At 39.6% G+C, this 24,211-nt stretch overlaps 3 non-coding genes across 3 annotated transcripts; all 3 read left to right on the top strand.

The window, feature by feature from the left end:
- The first annotated feature begins 68 nt into the window (after positions 1-68).
- trnan-guu (transfer RNA asparagine (anticodon GUU)) lies at positions 69-143 on the top strand. The gene has a single exon. It is a non-coding gene; the product is annotated as a tRNA-Asn (tRNA).
- A 112-nt stretch (positions 144-255) lies between these two features.
- Positions 256-330, top strand: trnan-guu (transfer RNA asparagine (anticodon GUU)). Its single transcript has one exon. It is a non-coding gene; the product is annotated as a tRNA-Asn (tRNA).
- Positions 331-907: 577 nt separating this feature from the next.
- Positions 908-982, top strand: trnan-guu (transfer RNA asparagine (anticodon GUU)). The gene has a single exon. It is a non-coding gene; the product is annotated as a tRNA-Asn (tRNA).
- Positions 983-24,211: the final 23,229 nt, after the last annotated feature.

Genomic DNA, 24,211 nt, shown 5'->3' with positions numbered 1-24,211 from the left:
TTTTAGCACATTGTTGTTGTCTGTTCAAATCCCGGGATATGTGAAGTGCTGGGATACCCCTTTGCCATGTCTCTGTGGCGCAATCTGGTTAGCGCGTTCGGCTGTTAACTGAAAGGATGGTGGTTCGAGCCCACCCAGGGACGGCCAAATGTTTTGGGCAGCTCATGTCCAAATCAGAAGAAATAATTTTTTTCACCTTCTGGTTGCTGGTTCAAAGCCCAGGACACGAGAAGTGCTGGGACACCTCTGAAACATGTCTCTGTGGCGCAATCTGGTTAGCGCGTTCGGCTGTTAACCGAAAGGTTGGTAGTTCGAACCCACCCAGGGACAGTCAGGTGTTTTGGGCAGCTCACGTCCAAATCGGAAGGTATTTGTTTTGTCACCATCTGGTTGCTGGTTCAAAGCCCAGGACACAAGAAGTGTTGGGGCACATCTGAAATGTGTTTGTGTTGCGCAATCTGGTTACAGTTCAAAGCACTGAAACCTGACTTCATAATTGTGCATTCCAGGTGCTGCGGATTCCCTTCAGCCATGTCTCTGTGGCGCAATCTGGTTAGTGCATTTGGCTGTTAACTGAAAGGTCGGTGGTTCAAGCCCACCCTGGGAAGGTCATGTTTTTGGGCATTCCACGTCCAAAAAGGAAGTGATTGATTTTGGCCAGTTCTAGTTGTCTGTTCAAATCCCAGGACATGTGAAGTGCTGGGATGCCCCTCAGCCATGTCTCTGTGGCGCAATCTGGTTAGCGTGTTCGGTGTTAACCGAAAGGATGGTGGTTGGAGCACACCCAGGGATGGCCAAATGTTTTGGGCAGCCCACGTCCAAAAAAGGAATCTATTGGTTTTTAGCACATTCTTGTTGTCTGTTCAAATCCCAGGACATGCAAATTGCTGGGATACCCCTTAGCCACGTCTCTGTGGCGCAATCTGGTAAGCGCGTTCGGCTGTTAACCGAAAGGATGGTGGTTCGAGCCCACCCAGGGACGGTCAAGTGTTTTGGGCAGCCCATGTCCAAAAAGGAAGCTATTGGTTTTGGCACTTTCTGGTTGTCGGTTCAAATCCCCGGACATGTGAAGTGCTGAGATCAAATCATATAAAAACAATACAGTTTTGGCAGCAACAGTCATTAGAACAACTTTTGAAACCCTTTCCCCCCTTTACATCAGTTATAGTTGACTTGTATCCTCAAATCAAATGTTCAAAACTATCTGAGTGGTTTTGAAAGAAAGAAAGAAAGAAAGAAAGAAAGAAAGAAAGAAAGAAAGAAAGAGCTTAACTCAAAGTTGGAAAGAATTGATTTGATTGCTGCACAAAAAGTAATAAAAGTCACATATAAACAAAGAGGCCTAGTAAAAAAAAAAAATTCAAAATATGGAGATTGCACAACTCCACAAGATAAGCTGCAGGCAACAAGACACAAGTGGAAGAAGACAAAGCAGCAGCTGCATGATGACATTTTAAAGGACAGCCTTGCAAATCTCAGTATTGGGCTATTACAGCTTCCAGGCGAGCATACTTCACCTCACTGCAAAGGCTTTATTCATGACAGCTTATGTCTGAAGGCTCACTTTTCACTCTCAACAGAAGCCTTGTTTTTAATGACTCCGCAGCACCATTGTAACACACTTCTCAAAGAAAGTTCTCAAAGCATTAATGTACTGTATTTCCTTGCAACTCAGTCACAATGTTGGCTCTGCAAGTACGAGCAACACTATGTAATCCTACGTCCATTACACTCCACAGTGAAAGCAAATGCTTGATGACTTCAAAGTCAATAAATTCCTTCAAAATAAGAGTGCAACTTTGGATTCTTCTTTAATTTTGTAGCATATGTCCTTGTGTACTTTATTTTCCTACTTCCTGTATGCTGCTTTACTTCCTGCCCTTGTGTTTTCCCTGATTACCCACATCTGTTTCACCTGTGTCTCATCTCACCTCCCTGTTTGTTTCCCTTTGTGCCCAGCAAGTATTTTTCTGTGATTACATTTATTCAGTTTCATCGTTCATAATTTGCCTCAAGAATTACTACTTATAAAAAATATTTAACTTTTGGCCACTGAGTGCTCCCTGAAAACGACAGCTTCTGAACACAACTCACTCAAAAGCCATGGCGGATGAGCAGCACTGTGGCTTGTGCTGCTACATGTGAATGATATGTGCAGCAACTAAGACTGTGATGAGCAGGAGAACTGAAGGCTGTTGAACTAAACCTTTTAGGAGCACACCTGTGGAGAGAATGGAGGAGCTGTTATTGCCACTGAAAAGAGGAGATTTGTCATGAAATTCAGGAATACAGCCAACAAGGAGGACTTTTACAAGAAAATCACTGACTGTACATTAAGATCATCTATAAAAGTAAGTGCCTACTAAAAAAAAACATTCTTCATCTATTATGTTTTAAAACACTGGAATTGGCTTTACGGTATGTGATGTTTCACTTAAATATTATGGTGTGCTGCCACCAGAACTTGAATTTTTGTAAAAAAAGAAATCAGCTCCGAGCTTGCTCTCTCGTTCTTGTGCACATCATGAACATATAACGTGTCTGTGTGATTTCCTTATATGACACATATTGCAGTCGGTCCTTGGTTTCATGCCGTAAATTCATTTAGGTTGCTGTGGTAATGAATGTGCACATGTTTTAGGTCACTGCCTACCCAGGCAAAGGTTTTACCACATGTTACTGCTACGCATAATACACATATTCCACTTGACCTGCCCCAAAACACCAACAAACCAGTGAAACATGGAAGATAGACTGATGTGGACAGAGATTTGGTTTATTTCAGAGCTGTTTGCCGCCACTTTACAGGCATTCGGTGAAGGAAGCATCAGACGGCAAGTGGACAAATTCGCATCAGTGCAACAACCTCCCAAATTTACTCGTGATTGCCCTTGCTCATCCATGTGAGAGAGCAGAGTAACACCAAAAAAAGAAGCGCCAACTACACACACACACACACACACACACTGCACGTTATTCGTCACAGCACCCTGAAGGTGTTCAGGACGCATATGTCCATTTCCCGCAGCAGGTTGTCAAGTTATTTTTGGGATAGTGTCATCTTTTTAAAATATTTACCTGCGGTAAAACTGTGGTCACAAATATAAAGAACTTTTTAGGCCAACTCACACTATAGTTTGTTGCTTCCTTCCCAAGTGTCTGGATTAAAAACCCATCTACACGTGAAATGAATTGATCTTGAATGTATTTGGTCATAAACCAACATAAAAGACCAGGAAGTACCATTGGCCACCAGGGGGCCGACTTGTTACTTGATTTATAACTTCAGCAAACATGTTCCTGGGCAGTTACTTTCATCAGTCATAGTTCTAGGTCTTCAATAGCACATGATGTTTTTTACATGCGAGTGGACACCATTGTGGTTGGCGGCTGGTATTCAATGGGAGCCTCGCTGGTTGCAGGTGACACTGCTGAACTTCCTGTTGCAAAAAGATCAACATGGTACAAGCCAAAATGATGATTCTGGAGGTTTCAAAATGGTTACGGGTGACATGATCAGTTGCTACTAGCCTTATGCTAATTGAATGCACTATGGTAATACAGTAGTGGCTAGTTATTTTGCCTCACAGTAAGAAGGTCACTGATGTTCTCCCCACGTTCTGCAGTTCTCTCTGGGTTCTCTGGCTTCTCCTCACAGTCCAAAAACAAGCAGAGGTTAGTTAGCAACTCAAAATTGACCATATATGTGAATGCTTGTTCGTCTCTGTGGTGACCTGTCCAGGGTGAAACCCACCTTTCGCCCTGTGTCAGCTGGGATTGGCTCTAGCCCCCCACAACCCTTATGTGGACGATACAATTATAGCCAAGTGAACATTATAACACCGAATACGTCAGAATAGTATATTTCAAAGGACACAGTGGATGTATTTAAGTTCCTTCCAGAGAAATACGACACAGCAATACAGACGGTATTACCCTCATGTTTGCGTCAGTGTTAGTACGACCTTTAATCCGTTCCCTTGTCTTTCATCTTCCTCCCTGCCAGATCTGTTTGAGTTTTCCTCCCACCGTTCTCTTTGACTCCGTGGCTTGTTCTAAAAAGTCGCTGCCAATTATCAGAGACGCCGTCAGAAAATTGCAGAGTTGTTTGCTTTGCATAAAAATAAGCAGTAAGAATTTCCACTGATTCGTGACAGGTTGTGGACTGATAAGAATAACCATCAGTGAGCAGGAGGCCAGTGAAGGCAGGGCGGACACTGTAATAACATTTGTCAGGGTTGAGGTACAGTAAATATTATGGCTGACATGTAATTACTATGGACAAGACAGAGGAGTGGTTGGAGGTGGTATTGATGTGTGAAGGGGCAAATACAAGGATGGGAGGGCCAAAAGGGAATTGGTAGAGAATTGTAAGAGGGGAGACTGATTTATGTAATTGTAGGAGACATAGAAAATAGGAGCCTGAGGATAACGGAGGGTAAAAGAAGAAATAATTGAATGTAAAAGCAAAATGTAAGTTATTTGCTGTGTTGTTTTTTTTTTATTTATATAACACAAACAAACATGACAGTCTGACACACTCTGCCTGTTTGATCCACACCGTTGAGCAAATCAAGAGTAATTCCTGTGTTGTGTTTGAGTGCATAATTTCTTCACATTTTTGGCAGCTACAAGGCTTCGCAAGGGTTTTTTTTTTATCCCCGTTTTAGTCAACACCGCGGCTTGTCTCCCCTGCAATTACTTCCTCCACTTCACTGCTGATGCAGTAAAACTTAAGAATCCACTTTTTTTTTTTGTGCGCAAAACACTGATTGCATTGTATATACTGCCATATATGCCCTTTTACTGTCTTTCAGTGCTGTCTTTACAAACCCTAAGGGACTGTATACTGTATTTGATTTTGATGCCACTCTGCTCTAAAATTGTCTTTCTACATGGGCCAAAATGATGCTGTGAGAGCAGTAAGAGTTGTTTTTTTCAGTTCACAGACTTGGAACACAATTACTTTAGACTGAAGGAGTCTCTTAGATGACGCATCTTCAACTTTAGTCAAACAAGTGAAGTTTCTTATATCTATACAGTGCTCTGGATGACTTGGAACCGTCACAGACCTGTCCTCATAAATGAGTTACTGCGACTGAATTATTTACAATTGTGTGTTGTTTATGTGTTGAGGTTGATTGAAGTTCAATCAGAGGGACAAATCAATGAAAAAACAATTCATTATTACAGAATGTACAAATTAAGTACAATGATTTTAAGTTCTTATAGTCTTTGGTGCCTTGACTCAGTGGGAGAATGCTTGGATCAAAGGCATCTGGCCTGAGCAGCAATTACTGTACTTACATCCCCCTGAAGTGCGGACACAGACTGGTGGTGATGGTGTTTCATGGCCTGCTGTGAACTAAGAGGAGAATGAAGAATGATGTATCTGGTGATGATACTGTGTGGACTGGGCTGTGGAGGGAGAGGGCATGCCTAACAGCAGCTTTAATGGACTTACAGCAGGAAGAGATGGAAGTAAAATGACGGGTTCACAAGGACGACGTGTTGTGCTATTGGACCCACTGATGAACAGCTGATCCGTGCAGTCCTCGGAAATGATGAAAGTGTGCAGAAGAGTCCTTTTTACTCAAATTACACAAATTGAGCTTAATTTACAAATTAAGGTGATCATTTTCATCATCAGTTTGCTTTCACAAAGTTACTTCAAATAGGACAATGCACAAAAACCATTAACTGTGAAACAAGCAGTGATGTCTTGTGATTGCTTTTAGCAAACGTGTTATTTTCTGCTGTTGTATGAATAGATAAATTAGGATGATGTGCAGGATATAGAGCAGAAGGTTGCCGGTTTGAGTTCCGGTTCAGCTAAGGAATTGAAGTTTGCATGTTCTCCTCGTGTGCACAAGGGTTTTCTCTGGGTCTCCCACAAGCAGAGTGAATGGTGAGAGTGTAGGGTTGTTGGTTTCTATATTCTGTATTTCTATATACTCTGCAATGGACTGATGACCTGTCCAGGGTGTACCTCCTCTGGGAGTGGAGGATAAAACGGTAGACAATGAATGTATATAACATACATAATTTCCAAAAGGCTCCAAAGGGATTTCAAATGTGATTGGGCACAGACCCCTATGTAATGCTGATGGCCTCCTTGTGTAAGAGGTGATGCTGGAATACAAAGCATTATTCATCCCCTGCAATTATATAATGCACCCTTAAGTGTGTACTACATAATTATTTACTGTGATAAGTGTATCTTGAGCAAAAGAGGGCTTCTTACCAATTCCTCAACCTCACAAGACAAGTGTGTGGTAAGGTGTATTTGGCTTATGTTTGGACTCGGGCTCTGAAACACTCATCAGTCATTGTTTCAGCACATTTTCATCTACACTAAATGTTCTTGCTTTGCTGCATCTGTGGTTAATATTTTGTATATTTAATGTTCTTTGGTCCCCCGCGACCCTCATGTGGAGGATAAAGCGGTAGAAAATAGATTTCTTTGGAGATAAAGGTAGTGATGGTTTGGTCACATGCAGGGGAGAGATGGTGTTTATTTTGGACAATGGATGTTGAAGATGGAGCTGCCGTGCAGGAGGAAAAAAGGAAGACCACAGAGAAAGTTCATGGATGTTGTTAAATGTTTAGAAATGACTATAGTAACATCCTGAATTCACTGGAAATGTCAAAAAAAAGAGAGCAGGCGAAGAATAAATGCAGGTTAAACACTTTTCATTTAGTTCTCCGGAGAAAGACACAACTTACCTTTCCTTTGTTAAATATTCAGGTTTGAGGTTTATTAACACTTTTGGATTGACTGAAAGAACGGTATTTTTTTCAACAATAAACTTTATCCTCAGGAATACAATTTGCCTAATTATTGTGCATGCAGTGCACTGCGCCTGACATCAACATTACCCCCACATTAGAAAATTGAGAAGTGAAATGCCTTTTAGTTTGACAACTGCAGGGTTACATTTTATTAAACTTGACATGAATATTACACTGAAATGAATAAGAAAATAATAATACAAAAGGAAATGTTTAAATGTGAAAAGAAAAAAAAAAAAACTTCCTGCAGGAATCAAGTCTTAAATTCTCAATGGTTTATGGAACCATTAATTGTTCCATGTTTTTATGAATAATAAATACATTATAAATATAGTAGGTTAAGTATGGGTTGGTGTTCTATGTATACAATTGTAAAAACGATGGGTTCCTCAAGAAAAAGGTTGCGAACCACTGCTCTAATTGGCTGGATTACTGTAACAGTCTCTATGTTGGGGTTAGCCAGGATAACTTTTGACACCTTCAACGTGTCGAGAGCGCTGCTGCAAGCCTTTTTTACGCAACTGAGTTGTTTTAAATGTGCTTTATAAATGAAGTCGGATTGGATTGCATGATGCTGCTGCTTGCCATCATTGCAAAGTGCCATTCACTGTGCTGTGTCATGTCTTTTCTGGAAGGAAGAGTCAACTGTCACATCCGCATGCTGCCCACCCATCCGGGGAACACCACTGTCATGTCCTTTCAGTGGGAGGAGTGGGTACAGACATGTCATGTCGGTATGTGTGTGTGTGTCTCGCCAGTAGTAGATGGTTGTGACTGAGACACCGCGGTGTCAGAACTGCACGACTGCGTTATTAGGCCTTCAATCTGCTGCTCAGCGGTTCTCCCAGATGAGGTGGTCTGTCCATCATGTGTTTGTACTTTTCTGGCATAAACACTGACCTTGTCGGGACCAGTAGTCCCCATGGGGACCAAAACCTGGTCCTAATGAGGCAGAACCTAATTTCTGAGAAACGGGTTAAGGTTAGAGCTTAGATTTAAATTGTGGTTAGGTTAAGATTAATGTTAGGCATTAACTAGTTGTGGTTAAGGTTGGGAAAATTGCTTTGCATAGGCTGTCCAAATAAATGGAAGTCGATAAGAAGTGTGTGTGTGCGATATGGGGTTTTATGGCAGGTGGCATCCATAATGCTGCACTGCAAAAAAATATCTTCAAGAAGATAAAATAAGCTTCGTTTTTCGGTGATAGTTCTAATTGTTTGCCTCGAAAGAAACACAAAAGTTTGTGTTTGTGTGTTTGCTACAGGTGTGTAGTACACATTTCTTACATAACATAATTAATTTGCTTGTAATAAGTTTAACTTTAAATGTTCTCCAGTCTTCTCATGTTTTTTAGGCTTGTTTTTCTTACTAGTTTTAAGGTGCATTACAGTGTGAAAGTGGCAAGATTCACAAGCTATAAATAGCCACGTCATTTGCATGTGTAAGCATCTTATCAAAAATAAAATTTAAATAAAGTTAATAAATGTTCTAGTACTGCTAATTTATTCATCCGCTGTGTGTTATTTTTCTTTGCCGGTTTTGTATGGCCGCTACTTTTAAATCATGCAATTTTTAAATTAAAGATGTTAGAAAACATAACAGTATGCAAACATGTGCCGGAATGATATTATCATGATTCGATTGTATCACAATAATTGGGTGTCGATACGATTTGCACCACAATTCTGATTTATTATATTATTGAGTATATTAAGTATTGTGCTTTGATAATATTGATAATTGTGATTTTCTTCAACCAAACTCAAATTGTACATTTCTTGTGACAATAACCCCAAAGTTGTATCACTGTATTCAGTAATTTCATTTATTTATTTATTTTTTTTTGAATCACAATATAGCACTTACTTTTCTCCAACCCTATAAAACTGAAGGAACATGAGATAAATCAGGCGTTTCAATTATGTGTGTGAGAGTTACCCTTAGATGGACTGGTGGCCTGTCAAGGCTGTGACCCCGCCTCTCGCCCTATGTCAGCTGAGATTGGCACAGCGCCCCCTGTGGAGGATAAAGTGGTAGAAGATGGATGGACGTGTTGCTTTTGTTGTTTTCCAAGACTTTAAAGAAACTTTGCACCAAACCTGAACTCCTAATCTCTTTTCTCTGGCACTAATTAAAGGAGACACTATTAATTCTGTAAAAGTGAGTTGTAGCCCACCACTGGGTATTTATCCTCCTTCACCTCTACACCATGTGGAGACCCACAGCAGGGGAGCACAGTCTTAATGAACCAGTTAATTCATCAATTAGTCACTTTAATTGGCTTTTTGAGATTCTCCTTTGTCGCAGTGCCTGTTTTGTCTCACGCTGGTGTAATTTGGTGGGAATTGTACATGTATCCCAGCTAAGACAACAATAAAGTTTAAGCCTAGTTTTCTCTGGTACATGTGCTAATAGTGCTGCCAGCTTGTTGATGGGCAGGATACTGGAGGCCAAACAATGTTTAAACCAAACCTTTTATCAGTATAAATGGGTAGTATTTTTCAAAAATGTTGCTTCCCAACCTCAGTTTCCCCTGAGTTGAGAGTGCTAGAACTTTATTATGCTTCTATTGAATCTGTTCAGTCAGTGCAAATTACATTTTGAATCATTTCAGATTAAAAATAAACATAACTAATTATTAAAGCTGCATCATATCAAGTAAATACATTAAATGTTTGTCTGCAGAGTTTCTGCTCTTTCCTGGCAGCATCCAGGAGGTTTTTTTTGTTGCCAAGGAACTTCTAGTACATGCACAAGCTTCTTGAAAAAAATGATATCATGGAAAGTGTATTGGTGGCGTATATGTTTTAATGTTTATGTGGAAACGTGTTTCACTGGCCTTGTTTGCCTTTTTAAACAATGATATATCAGACATATTTGATAGCTTTCAGCCAATTATTTGTTAGACCATAGCTCTTTGGGAATTGGAAGTTAAACTGTGTTCCAGTGCAACTCCACAAAGAAGGACAACTGAGTGTCCGGCATCCGGCACAGCTTCCAGCCTGATTGAGTATTTCAAATCTGGACTGTCCAGCCTAAATCAGACGTATGGCCACCTTAGTGTGTCAACAGAAAGTATGCATTGCATGCTACATCTCTGTGTGATTTTGTTGTTTGCATCCTGCTTTAGCAGATGACAATGTTGTTTGGTCCAACAGACAGATTCAAGCTGAACTAAGTTACATTTTGAAACCTTTGATGAACAGGTGTTTTCCTACTTTCTCTTACTTTCTTTCCACTGTGGAGTTGTGGGAACAAAGTGAAATAAAAAGTTAGGTTGTTTTAACTTTCAATCCCCTGGACAGAATATTATCCTTGGAGCAAATCTACTTTTTCTCTCCCAATATGGCCTCCCCGTGGAATCCATATTGAGGGGTTTGGACTCAGTTGTCTGGCGCTCTATAGTCCCAGTGACTGAAATAGAGCTGGTTTTTAATTTCTAAGGGATAGTGGATATTTTTATGTTATTATTGGGTGTCATTGTTTGCCAATAGCTGTATTGGATGAAGAAGATGGATGATTTCATTTAGTTTGGAGTAGGGTAATGTGGCTGATGAGTGGGGAAGCCACTGACTCCACTGGTGGATTTTTATTTAATTTGATAGTGCACTAAACATTTGTGCATCTAAAGGGTAATCGAGACTTCTTTTTCAAACATTTTTGATAATTTTATCTATACCAAACCTAAAGTCATTCACCATTTTCAACTTTTAGTTTGGGGAAAGATGTCAGTCATCTCATGGGTAACTACACACAGCTGACATATCCTTGTATCAGCATGTTTATTTGTATCTGCTGTAAAGTTGCTGGGTCAATTGTAGAGGAAGAGATTTTAAACACGGAGAAACTGTGTAAGTCAATATTGTCAAGCGACACTTTCATCTGTCCAAAATACGTCACTTCTGTTGCCCGACGTGTCAAGTGACAGTATAAATTAGACTCTAGACGTGTTCCACATGATTGACTGGAAGAAACTATTTAGGCAAACTGCAGGGAGCTTGTTTACAGGGAGTTATCAGAGTCATACTGTGCTGGGACGACACCAGACTGAAGGAAAATGAGACACATTAACATGCTGTGTTGGATGAAATCAAAGGCTGAGTTGAAATAATGACTTGATTCATTCCTAGACTGCATGCTTACTGGTTTACCAGAACAGAGATTCCAAAACACTGGGTCGGGACCCACAGATGGGTCACAGGTTTTTTTTTTTTTTTTTAGCTCCCCAAACAAATTAGCTGAATTTCCCCAAACTTTTATTGAAGATTTATGTGTACGTGTTTTAAATTATGGTTTACTGGGTTGCACTATGAACTGTCCAGGGTGGACCCCGCCGATCGCCCTGTGTCAGCTGAGTCCTTCCTGTGGAGGATAAAGCAGTAGGAAATGGATGGATGGGTTGTAATAGTTTGCCATTTCTAGATCTTTAGGTTCCCCATATAGCAACTGTACTAGAATATCTTGTATACTGACAGGTCATACATGTTCTCACATCTCCAAAAATGGTTTTATATCAATCTTGTTTGATATTTTTCAATCTCAGTTTTAGATCAAGACACTTCACCACAGTCTTGTTTACAAAGTAAAGTTTCCCCACAAGTTATACATTAGTATAAAGTAATTTCTAGTATAACACACCATCCTTCCATGCAGAGCTGTTGGCTGGGTATGAAGGTAGGTATGAAGGGATAATAAAAGTAAATTGATTGCCCTTTATCTATTTTCAAATGGCTTTCAGGGATAGTTAACCAGTTGTAATAGCTATGCTGTAGCTGAACAAAGCTAAGTTATTTTTCTCTTAAGAGTTGCCAGTGATGGGGCAAGGAAGTTTATTGCAAATTGTGTGAGAGTTTAGCATGAGAGAGGATTTATTGATGAAATTAGACCAAGGGTCAGTGCTATTGTCCAGGTGCATGCTCTCAATGCGGAGGCTATGGGCAGAATGTGGAGACATGAAGTCCCATGATACAACTGAGTTGGAAAAGCTTTTTCCCCCAATGAAGAGCCATTTAAATTTTTATAACAACCCTTGGGATACAAAACTGCACTATTGAACAAATATATCAAACTAATCCCTCTGAAATGAGGGTTGGAACTGCTTCAATTTGGTGAGGGGTCTGATGTCAGATGGAAGTGATGATGATATTGCAAATCGCCGGTAGTTTTAGCCAAAATAACTTCCTCAAATAGGGCATTTGCTGCTGCTGTGTGTGGTTTGCAACGCTAGGTGCATACTCTGCAGTGATGTGCTCAATGATTTTCTCTGTCTTCTACCATAGTGCACATTAAGACCTACAAACTTTGCAAGTTCCAGACCAAACCAATTAATTACGCATAAATGCAGACACATTTTGACATTTTGTGTTCCCACTAGTCACGTAGCAGGCTTCCGCCAAGACAGACACCACCCTTAGCTCCAAGATTTAGGGCCTTTGCCACCACACTAGGGATGGTAATTTTTATTAACTGTTAATGCATTAATTTATGTTAAGAATGTGTGCTGCTAATGTACAATGGTAAAATGTAAACTAGAAAAAGACATGAGTTTCTATCATTTCTTGTCAACAATTACCAGCAATTTATTAACCCATTTGAATATTGGGTAAGGAAAATTCACAACCCAATACACCAATGCATTTTCTTTTGTGGGATTTATTCATTTATTATTTATTATCCATTTCAGCAATTTAATTTTCCTGAGCGACATTGCAACAGATGTTAACAAAAAGGAGTTGTAGAATAGTTGCCTGTACCCAGGTGTTTCTTTTTGTGATTGAGAGTGATTATATTTTACAATCATGATGTAATTCACTAAATGTGAATAGTGGTGATGCATAAAAAAATCAATTCTGATATTGATGCGCACATTTTTGAATTTTTTTTTAATAAACTGACGCTGAAATAGTTTATTTTGTCAAATTATTTCAGTTTTACGGTAGAGACGCAAGCTTTAAAATGTCTCCTTCTGGATGAGGTTTAAGTTTCTTAGCTGTTCGCTTGCTCACCTCATGTGGTTTTTGCTCTTATCTAAGGGCCTGTACATGCACACAAGAACAAGTTTAAGACAATGCACAAAAGTTTTGTATCGTATTGCCTTTTGATCGACACAGAATTGCCGTTTCGGGAGCCCTTAAATGCTTTTAGAAAACAGATCCCAGGATAAATAAATCTCAAAGCCGCACCATTGTGTTTTCATGTAGACAATCCTTAGTCGCCCTGACTTGGTTCGTTCTATCTTTGTTTCTGTGATTGTAGATTGTCTTTCTGTGGCAGCGTTACAGCACCACATACAGGTTTGGCATATGTACTACAGCGTTTAGAGTTATTTTGGAGGGTTGTGTGTAGATGACCTTTCTTAAAAAATGATGCCGTGTTTACAAAAAGGACAAAGACAGAGATTGTATAGGGAAAGTGCTGTTTCCCTGTGGGTAAGGCCTTAGAGCATATGTCTATTATCTATTGCTTATATTTTGAGGATCATGGGTGAAGCCGTAGCTGGTCCCAAATGACATTGGGTGAGAGGCTGGGCATGGATAGGTCAGTCTATCACAGGCCCACATACAGAGAGAAATAACCAAATTCGCATTTATAGTCAATTTAGAGACTCCAATTCAACTGCATTCTGCAAATTATGAACATTTTTCACATTCAGATAAACAGTGCTGAGAGTTATGGGTAATTAAATTTGGTTTGGCTTTAATTGTATAACACTAAACGTTACTAAAAGTTGAGCTAATGTGTTGGTTTTGAACTATTTGAATTAACAATCCCTAGCCTAAGCAAACAACCACACATTTTAAAAGAATTAAGTGAGCCTCTGTACTTGAATGCACACCAACGATGCAGTAAATCAGATGAAAGGGTTGGAAATCATATTTCTTGTGAAAAAAATATTAATTTGGCTAAAATATAAAGAGTGTTTGCTCCAGTTTAATGACCAAAATTGGCTGCTAACAGTCTAATGAACAGTGCAGGGCAGATGTGTGTGTGGCTCTCAACACTGTGATTGAGCAACAGTGTGCAACATTAAACTTGCTAAAACAGTCTAATGAAACATACCATTATGTTGTTTAATGGCACAGGAGCATAATGTGTTCAATCGGCGTGATGATCTTTCCCTCTCTTACACCCACACAGTCACAGTCACTAACTAATAAATAATGAAGATGACATTCCAGTCTGTGGGATCTCAGACAAGAAAAAACACCACTGGATGTGGTGCTACATCACTTTTACGTCATCAAGATAAGAAACACACAAGAAATCCAAACACAAACCGACCATGCACTCGCTTATGCATTATAATAGGTGCTCATGGGGACATGAGAATATGTAAATGTTGCATAAGTGTTAATATCACGTGTTCATTATGTCACATTATGCATTTTAAATGCATGTGATACTGTATGGGATTGAAAACATGCAGACTGTTAAATATTTATCATAGCAATGATGCTTATACTCTGTATCTGATTCTATTATTTAGCAGAAACACAGTCATGCTTTAACACTTGTTACCATAAACCAGGCGTTGTAGGACATTTTGGGGCCAGGGAACCCTTACAAGAGAGGATATTATACAAGAACTCATGTTAGCCTGGCTGATGCGAGAAGGTATCAGCCTGGAAAGGGTGTAATCGCATCCCACTTCCAAGATGTGCGAACAACAGATGTAGATCTACTACTTATTTGTTAAAATCCATCCTGATTGCAATAAATTTATACATTTTTTTCTGGTAAAAAAGGGAAAACAAACGTATCTAGCCCTGAAAAGAACTGTTGTTTTGAGCAAACTGATAATTGCTGGTGCACCTGCCATTAACTGGCCTGCTGATGTGAGGGGTTAATAATTGGGTGATTCAGAGATGATGTCGTATCAACAAAGCAGTCCTCTCCCATTGGTAGATCAAGTATTCTTTCAGTTTGAAAGTTGTGGGTTTGATTCCCGGCCCCACTAGTGTACATGCCGATGTATCCTTGGGCAAGACACTTAACCCCACGTTGCTCCTGTTGGCTGTGCTGGCAGCACGTGAGTGGGTATGAAAAATGAGTGATAGGAAATGCATACACATAGATGTGCTGTATGAAAGTGTGAGTGAATGGGTGAAAGGAAAAACTGTGTAAAGCAGCTTTGAGAAGTCATCAAGACTAGAAAAGCGCTATATAAATGTAAAATAAAAGGTTTATTTAGAATAACAACAACAAAAGCATATTGAAATCCATATACTTTGGTTTAATAGCATCTATAAGTTTAAACTTACTAACAAAGACAACTCAAGCAAAAGAGCCATCATGGCCATTAAAAGTATGTAGAAGAAAATCTTTTTCTCCTGTGTAATCATGTTGTTATGGTGCTTCTCTGGGAATTTGGGAAAAGGTCTGCCGTTAATAAAGATTCCATCAGATGAAACCTGACAGCACCACAAGTGTGATAAAAGCTGCAGTCATATCAGCTGTGATGGCAGATGTTTCCCTGCACATGTGTCTGCATGACTCTTAAATTCATTTACAGAGACAGAGCAAACGGCCTATTTTGAGGTCATTATCAATTTCGGGTTGGGTTCTGTTATGTTGGGTGGGCTTTCTATTCTATATCTGTATATGTGTGCTGACTACACATGTCCTATCCAGGGTGTTCCCAGCCTTTAGCCCTGTGTCAGCTGGGACTAAGCCAAAGTGGAGGAGAAAGCAGTAAACACGATGCAATGCAAGAGGAAAAAACATATACTGCTAACCATGGTACATGCTGTTGACCATTTCAGAAAGTTGTTACGCACAACAGAATAATCGGGAAAACATCAAGCAGACATTAGTTGGCGATTATACAGATGAACCCGCGGTAATGACTCACCACCATGTGGTGAAGCTCGTGTAATTCCATTACCTGAAACATTATGCAAAAGACTAAAAGTAAACACAGTAATGGCTTGCATCAGCACAGGTTTACCTTCTAATGCATCTGAGCTGTGGATTATTACCATCAAGGTTAATCATCTGAGCAGAAGGCACTGACAAATTATGGATGTGCATTAGTGTTTGTTGAAAGAACAGCTGATTGTCATAAAAAGAGTAAATGGCTAACAGCGTTGTCCCTGGTTTGTGTGTATGTAAATCTGCTGTGTGTTTTATAGTATGAGTTGTAACAAAGGTGGTACACAATGAACATTTATTAGTCGTAAAGTTTATTGATAAAAGCAATAATGCAGTTGGTGGCAAGTAGTTGTACATCCACCTTGTTTTGTCTACAGAAATGAAATAAAGTCACTTTTCACACCAGTGAGCCTCCGGCTGGCATTTAACTTTCAGAGTTACAGAAATGTCCCAAAAACCACCTTGACCTTTACATTTTGCTCCATCAGACAGGAAGCTACACTTTTATTTTTAAACCACTGTATTTCCACATTGGTTATTATGCTGGGTTTTAAATACTTTTCCATCTGGAACAGGCTTGGCTGTGAAAGCGCCGATTAAACCTTCAAGGCGACATCAGGAGCCACTGGTAGAACCACAGCTAATTATGATTAAGTGTTGTTAGTGCCTGAGATTCTGTTCCAAGCAGCTGTTGATATTGTAATTTATACCAATTTAAACCCACATTAATTCATTATTTGATTCATTCATTCAACCATTCATACTTCCTCATATTGCACAGATATGGAACTGACCTTCAATTAAAAGTGTTTGCACAACAAAAAGTTGCTCCATTCACAAATATGTGAAGGAAGCGGATACCAGAATTGCACCTTACAAAAAAAGGAAGGAAGTCAGAACCTTAGTTACTTCCACATTCAAAAAATTAGGTCTGTTGTATAAGTAGCTCTAGCTGGATTGGGTGGGTTCAAACTCGAGCAGTGAAAACCCATTTGAGTTCAAAATATACAGGCTGGAAGGACAAGAGAGGTGTCCCAAGCTGTATATCCCCAAAATCAAAGAAAAACAATTGACTCCTAACACTATAAAAATGTGTAGGCATAAAAAAAAAAGCCTAAAAGCTGCCTGACTGGGCATTCAGTCTCTTTAAGAGGGTGATATAACAAAAGGATGACTAATGGACAACTTTAATGGACCTTCAATGGTTGTGCACCGAGCAACAACTATAGAGAAAACATCTGACACAGCAAATATGCTTTGTTAATTGCTATATATGAGGTACATACAGTATATAATGATGAAACACCCAGGAGGGCAGTCTGTGATGCAGTTATAGCAGCTTCAGAACCCACTTGCTGATAGTAATGTATGAGGCCATACGGTTGTAAATCACCGGCAACACGGGGACAGGCATTATTAAGATAATAAAGGAAATTCCATTAAACAGCAACATATGGCACAGCTCCACAACAACATTCACATAACTCATCTATCCCATCAGAGCCAAACGGTAATTATTGGGATTGTTGTGCAGTTAAAGGTGTCAGTATGCACAGCTGCAGTCCCATGTGCTCTCTCTGGTGTGACACAAAGGACCAAAGATAATCAAGCTTAAGAGCTAAAGGAAGGCTGATCAGGTTTCAGGGACCACAGCAGAGAAATGGCAGGACTAAGACTCATGGTGTAGGTTTTCCCCACTGGAAAAGCGTGAGGTCACAATAGCTGTGTTTCCATCATGGTATGGTTTGGTTTGGTACAGTAGGGTATGCTCGGGAATGGCAAAGGCTTTCTTTTTACTGAGAAGAGTACCTTTACTGGGTCGGTGGGTCGTACCAGTGCGACGACAACAAACGACATTGGGGGACAAAAAAGGGGGGCTTAACATTTTTTCTGCCACCCAATCAGCTGACCGTCCTGACCTTACCATTTTACTCTGGTACCCCAAGGGAAGGGTGCCAAAAAATGGAACTGTAGGGGCTGGTTATTCTTTCATCTTCTTTCATCTGAAAGGTTGGGGGTTCAATTCCTGGTTTCCGCTCGTCTACATGCCGATGTGGACATACATTGGCAATACACTTAACTGCAAGTTGCTCCTGATGGCTGTGCTGGCGAGTGAAAGATGAGTGTGAATGGAAAACCTACAGAGTTTCATGTAAATTATGTAGCTATTTACTCTTTTTTTGAATGAAGGTTGTAGGTTGTTCCCTTCTGAATGGACTGCAGTGTTTTTCGCTCCACCCTGAAGGAGCCGTATCACTGTGCTTGGTACCTCAACAGACGTGTACCAAAAACATGGGACAGTACAGATTGGGTATTTTGGTCTTGCCAGTGTTTCACAACGGTATCAAGCTGAGCCATTCTGTATCAATTGGTGTAAACTGACTAAAAGTACTGATTCTTTTGTTCCACATCTGGTGGGAACAATGTGCCCTCCAATTTCCTGTGACCCATATTTATTACCTTAGTGCAACCAATCCATCATTTATTTCTGTAAATCACATTTAATGACCCCTGTGTATGATAATGTACTATACCATCCTACATCTCCATTTACTATATGAGTATCTACAATATTGTCTTTGAGCTGCGGATGCAAAATCGAAATGATGAGGTGTTAAAGTGTCTCATTGAAAGATGATGTTTCACTTGATATTGATATTTTAACAGTGTTATTTCTATTTGCAAACACTTGCAAGTGCATAGGGCTTCTCAGCTGTAGGTTAAAAGGTTAACACAATTATTTTTGATCAGTATTGAGTTGATTTAAATTTTTTACGTAAAGGTCCAGTGTATTGAAACAAATGAAGGACTCCTCCGGTGACCCTTCTCTTTCCAAAGCATGTTGGGACAGAATTTGGCATTTGTAATTCTCATTACTGTAACTCCTGGAATATTTGTCATATCTATAAAATTCAAAAACTATGGACTGGCGATCTGTCCAGGGTGTAACCCCAACTTCCGCCCTTTGTCGGCTAAGATTGGCACAGCACCCCCCGCGACCCTCATGTCGAGAATAAAGTGGAAGATGGATGGATACCGGGAAGCAGAGAAATACAGCTTGTGCCCATATACTTGTAATTACGGTAGCCCTCAGGACTTCTTGCGGAAAGCGACCGTCCAGCTTCTCAGTACCGTATTCCTAAACGGTTAAATAACTTCCAGAAATTAAAAGTGAACGTTAACTTGGATAAAGTGGCAGAAGCACTCACTCATTGAACCTTGTTTGACAATTCTACGGCCTGATTATCATGATGGTCATAAGAGGGTTGCTCAAAGTTTGTATAAAAGTATTATTCCAAGGCTGCAAAAAACAAACATTTATTCATTCATTGTTTACTCAAGAGTGATAGAATCTTGTGTGTTAGGGTTGGATTTGCACATTCACAATTCAGAAACCCTCTCGTTCTCCCCCTGTGTGCAAACCCACGATTTACCATGTATAATGCTGCTACTTCATAATTGTCATTGACACGGTGGGGATTTCTACGTGCAAATAAAGTGCCAAAACACTTGAAGGCCCGGCTGTGTCTCCGTCACTAGCCTGAAATTCGCTTAATCTAAGTTGGCAATGCAAATGTCGCCTGTCACATGAGAGACTGAGGGACATGAAGAGAGGGAGATAGATTACTTGAGCTGACATCCTTTCATGTCATAGACTTTTGTCATCAAGTGAATGATCTTCTACACTGCAAACCTCCCACAGACACACAGAAAGAGAGAGAGTTATCTGCCTGATTGTCTAAGCCCTATGGTTTAAGGCTCGAAAAACCTCAATATCCTTGTAAATCTACATAAGCCCACAGTAATGAAAGAACAACATGGATATGGCATCATTCTCAAGAGACCAGTGATATGATCACATGCACACGGAAACACACAGCAGAGAGAAATAAATAGGCAGATCTAACTCAATGGCTTTTCATCATGAATGACTTTATCATACTGAGAGTGTGCGTGTGTGAATGTACATACACAAACCGAATCCCAGCTGTCTTTACATAAGGTCACACAGCTTTGACTTTAACTAACATAGGACTGGTAAGTCGTATTATAATAAATGGCATAATTAGCAGTGAGTTGTCTCGGCTGTTGTTGTTGTTGAAAATGATTTGCATGAACCCACAAAGTGCCAGGACCACTTCTTAAGGAGTGGGATTGAAGGAAGCCTCAAAGATTGAAGTGAGGTAAACAGGTGGGCGGTGGTAAGGAAGACTGTTTGTTTGCTTTGTTTGCAAAATGGAGATTAGTATTTACTTTACCCACCAGGCTGGAATACATTTTCTGGGAAATAAACTTGCAGAATAATACTTGAAATAGCAGGGCGATGAATGAAGTGATTGTGATCGATGTCATGATGCCTACCAGTGGCTGTTTGTCTCATGATAGTTGCAGATATTACCAGTTTTGTAGTACTGTTATACTATATTACTGCTAGTGTGTTTTTTTTGGCTTCTCCCTTTTATGGGTTGCCAAAGTGGATCATCCTCCGCCATCTTACCTTCTTCTTGTCCTCCTCTGTTACACCAACTGTCCTCCATTCACATAATCCATGATCCCTCTCTGTGGTCTTCCTTTGTCCCTCCTCCCTGGTAGCTCCATCTTCAAAATCCTTTGTCTCATATAACCACTAGAAATCCATCTCAACCTTGCCTCTCATACTTTATTCCTTACTTAAAATATGCATAAAAGTTGTACCACTTTATTATTTATTATTAATACATTAATAAAAATACATGAATTCAAATGATTAGGAACAAATGCAGTGAATAAAGGACTTTTTTTTCTTTCAAAATCATGTGACTGAAACGTCATTCCTGCTTCCACACCGCCTTGAAAAAACAGCAAAAGGATGAGAGGCGGTGCATGTGGGTGAGGAAACCATGGTAACTACGACGTTCCTAGTCTTGGGACGCAACAACCTTTCCTTATCCTTTGCATGGCTCTCTGTAAATCTTGTATTTAGGTAATGGCGCTGCTTCAGGTGTCTTCGTCTTATTTGGTAAAATTGTCAGTTGAGGTTTTCACACTCCATTCTGACGTGTTGGTGTGCTTTTCGTGTGTCGCTCCACGCTGGTGGAATGACCTACCGAGTGGCGTCCCTTGTCCGTCTTCAAGAAGCTCTTGAAGACCCAACTCTTCCAGGAGCATCTTCTGTCCTAGCAGTTACCTTACCCCCTCCCATCTCCTTCAGCACTTGGATCCACTTCTGCACTCTCACCCTAGTGGAGTTCTTTCCAAGAAAAAAGCGTCTGCTAAATGCTTAAATGTCTTGTCTGCTTGTCTTACACTGAATGCCAAAGCCATCATGATGGCCACACCACATTATTCGATTTCTGGATGATCCAGTTATTCCCTCCTCAGCAGTGATAACTCTGGCCATGGTCAAGTAGCGAGTGATTTTACTTACTGGTGTGAATCATCATCCTTTTCAAATATTAATGTTGCAAAAACAAAGGATCAGTATCCGTTTTAGGAACTGGTGCAGATTCAGGTGCAAAAATCATGCCTGAGCCACCATCAGGCTTTGATAAAATAATACTGTGGCTGAGAATGATTGTAATTTGAATGCCAAGCCTGATGGTAACAGTGAGTATTTCAGTTGCAAAAAAAGTGATTTGGGCTTCTACCATGTTGGGAAAGGGATATTTTTGCTTCGGAATCATTAGGTCTCATTGGTGTGTGGCATATTTTAACATTATATACCTCTCAGCCCTATTTACCTGTTGAAATATGTGTAAAGGCCTAGTGCAAATAGTAAATGTTTTTCAGTTGTCAGTTTTCTACCACTTTTATGAAAATGGTTTTGTCCTGTTTTATCGAATGTGCTCTTGCCTTTTCTTCTGCTGGCACAGGTCATTGTCTGTTTTTTTTATATGTTGCCAATGTGTTCCGCTGCTGATAATAAAGATACCTTGAACCTTGTTAGACTGGAAACTGAGGTTTGTGTGGCTTTGTAAAGCACTGCCACACCAAAGTCCATAGACAAAATCAGCTATTTTAAATCACAGCACACAGGGGGTTTTTGTGCCACTGCTTCCTCCATCTGTAAGTTCAAATGTGTTCTTTTTTGCATTGGTGTTTGAAATCCTTTATGAAAAAGTGAGCAGTTTAGAAAAGTGAGCAGTTCAGAAGCTTCAGTTAAAGGTTTTCTGAGGACAAGGTACAGAAGAAAATATATTAGCATAGCATCTGTAGCTGCCACCATAGTCCTACAGTTCATTAGACTATCATATAATTAATTATATTATTATTATATGTTTTTCATCCAGTAACCTCTTTTAAATATAAGAACAATTTATGTTTATTACAAAAAGACTTAAGAAGGTTATTTGTTTATATTGTGTAGTGGAACCAATGTTCTTGTTGTTGGGGGCGGGGCTTTGTTTGGTTGTGCTGTGTTTATATGTCTGTTTTATTCTTAATAGATTAGGTTAATTGGCTTGTTAATGTGCATGCACGTGATCACGGCCGGTTCTTCCCTGCTCATTTTTGAATGTTGTTTTTTTTTAAATGTATAGATTTAACGATTGATTTGTGACATTTTGATGCCAAGATGTTTTGCATTTGTAGATTTTATTAGATGAAATGGCTGAAATCTGTTTTTCCTTGTGTCTCAAGTCTAATTTCATGAGCACATTGTGGGTCAATGTGTTGCATAAATGATATATGGAGCTGAATCACTGATCACTGGATGTTTGAGTTGATTAATTTGGCCAGAAGTGAGAAGTAAATGAGTCCTTGAGATCTCTATTAGTCTTTATTTACGTTGTGACTTCACAGCTTTTGACTCCTATCAGCCTGCCTCTGCTGTCATCTCCAATAAGTTGACCTGGCTGTGTTGCCCATACTCACTGACAGGTTCATTTCAGGTTTTAGCAACACATTAGTGTTCCACAAAGGAATCTTTTTTTTCTGAAAATATCATCAACACTCAAGTCAGGCAGTCGGATTAGTTGCAATATCTTGTGATTTCGGCTGCAGCTGTTTCTGAAAGACAGGGGCAAGGACAGTGAGTTTATATATGTGTGTGTCATCATGAGTCATCAAATCATGAGTGCTTGCTCATGCTGCATGTACCTTTTCCAAAAGAAAAAAAAACATTCAAATATTCATTCTTAGATTACCAAGCAGTATGAGTTTCTGTGGGACAAAGAAATCCTGTTTGTTTACCTTCTTGTGTTCACTGCCTCCCAAAAACTGTCCCCGCCGGACTACAATGCACTCTCATTCAATGAAAAATTAATAATAATAATAATAATAATAATATGATGTGACAGAACAGTAAAAAGTTATTTCATTACAGTATTTGTATTTATTGTTTCAAAAACTGACAACTGAGATCCAAGAACAATTCCTTGCAAAGTGCACAGTCTTAACCATCCTGTAGTGTTTTTGTTATGATCGACATTATAGAAGAGGTCTCTTGTTGTTATTTTTATCTGTGAAAACATTTTCTTTCATTGGCAACTTTTCCTTGAGTACTTACATCAACGTTACAGCGTAAAATAGTACAAAATCCAGGCGTCCTGACTACTGTTCCTGACAAAGCCACACTCTTTTGAGATTTCAGAATTAAAAGACCCGCCGGGCAGGGTATCGAAAATCAGGACTGTCCAAAAAAGCTGGACGTATGGCCGCCTGATCTCCAGTTTGCCTGTCTCTGACCATTTTGGCACAACATGCTCTGCACTTTTATGATGAAAACAGCTGGTCTATATATACATATATATATATATATATATATATATATGTGTATATACATGTATATATATACATATATATATATGTATATATACCTATATAGAGACTTATATAAGTCTGTAGAGGTGAACAGCATTGCTTTCTGCCTGAGGGCATTACCTCTGTTGTGTGACTTCAGCTACCGGGGCTCTACAGTCATGTGGTTGACAAGTACTTGAGGCAACATTCTCATATGAGGTGGATATAGATGTCTACTGAGCAGCAGTGTTTTGATACAAGGTAGCATTTCATGTGAAGCCCCAGAGTGAAAATTAACCATGGAAAACAACTTTTAATTTTATTGTTTTTTTTGTTTTTTTTTTTAACATTAAGATACCTGTTGTGCACAGAATATAATTTAGATATCACTTATTAAAATGTTTGTAATGTTCTATTAAAAATTCAATTAGAAGTTGTTTTTGCCATGGAATATTTGCCCCGTTTACCCAAACTGAAATGTGACATAAACTTAAAAAAAAAAAAAAAAGATCTGGAATCGATTGGCACCTGAATTTACAAAATTCCACATGCAATGCTGAGCCACTCAAATGAGGTGTGTGTGTGTGTGTGTGTGTGTGTGTGTGTGTGTGTGTGTGTGCTGTGATTAAGAAGGCTTTCAGCCCCAAAACTCATTATATCTCTGCAATTCCAGTCACGGGCTTTCCAGATAATTAGTGGTGATTCTGTCTCACAGGCTGTTTACTCCATGTTTGTGTGTGTGCTGGTTTGTTGCTTTTGTTTGTACAGATGTGTGGGAGTCTTTGTTTTGCAAGAGCGAGGACGGAGAGAAGGCGCTCTCTCCAGACCT

This window comes from Solea solea, chromosome 14 (assembly GCF_958295425.1).
Source record: "Solea solea chromosome 14, fSolSol10.1, whole genome shotgun sequence".
In the NCBI taxonomy this organism is placed as follows: Eukaryota; Metazoa; Chordata; class Actinopteri; order Pleuronectiformes; family Soleidae; genus Solea; species Solea solea.
Note: the sequence above shows the minus strand (reverse complement) of the source record. Positions and strands in the feature narration are given on the sequence as shown.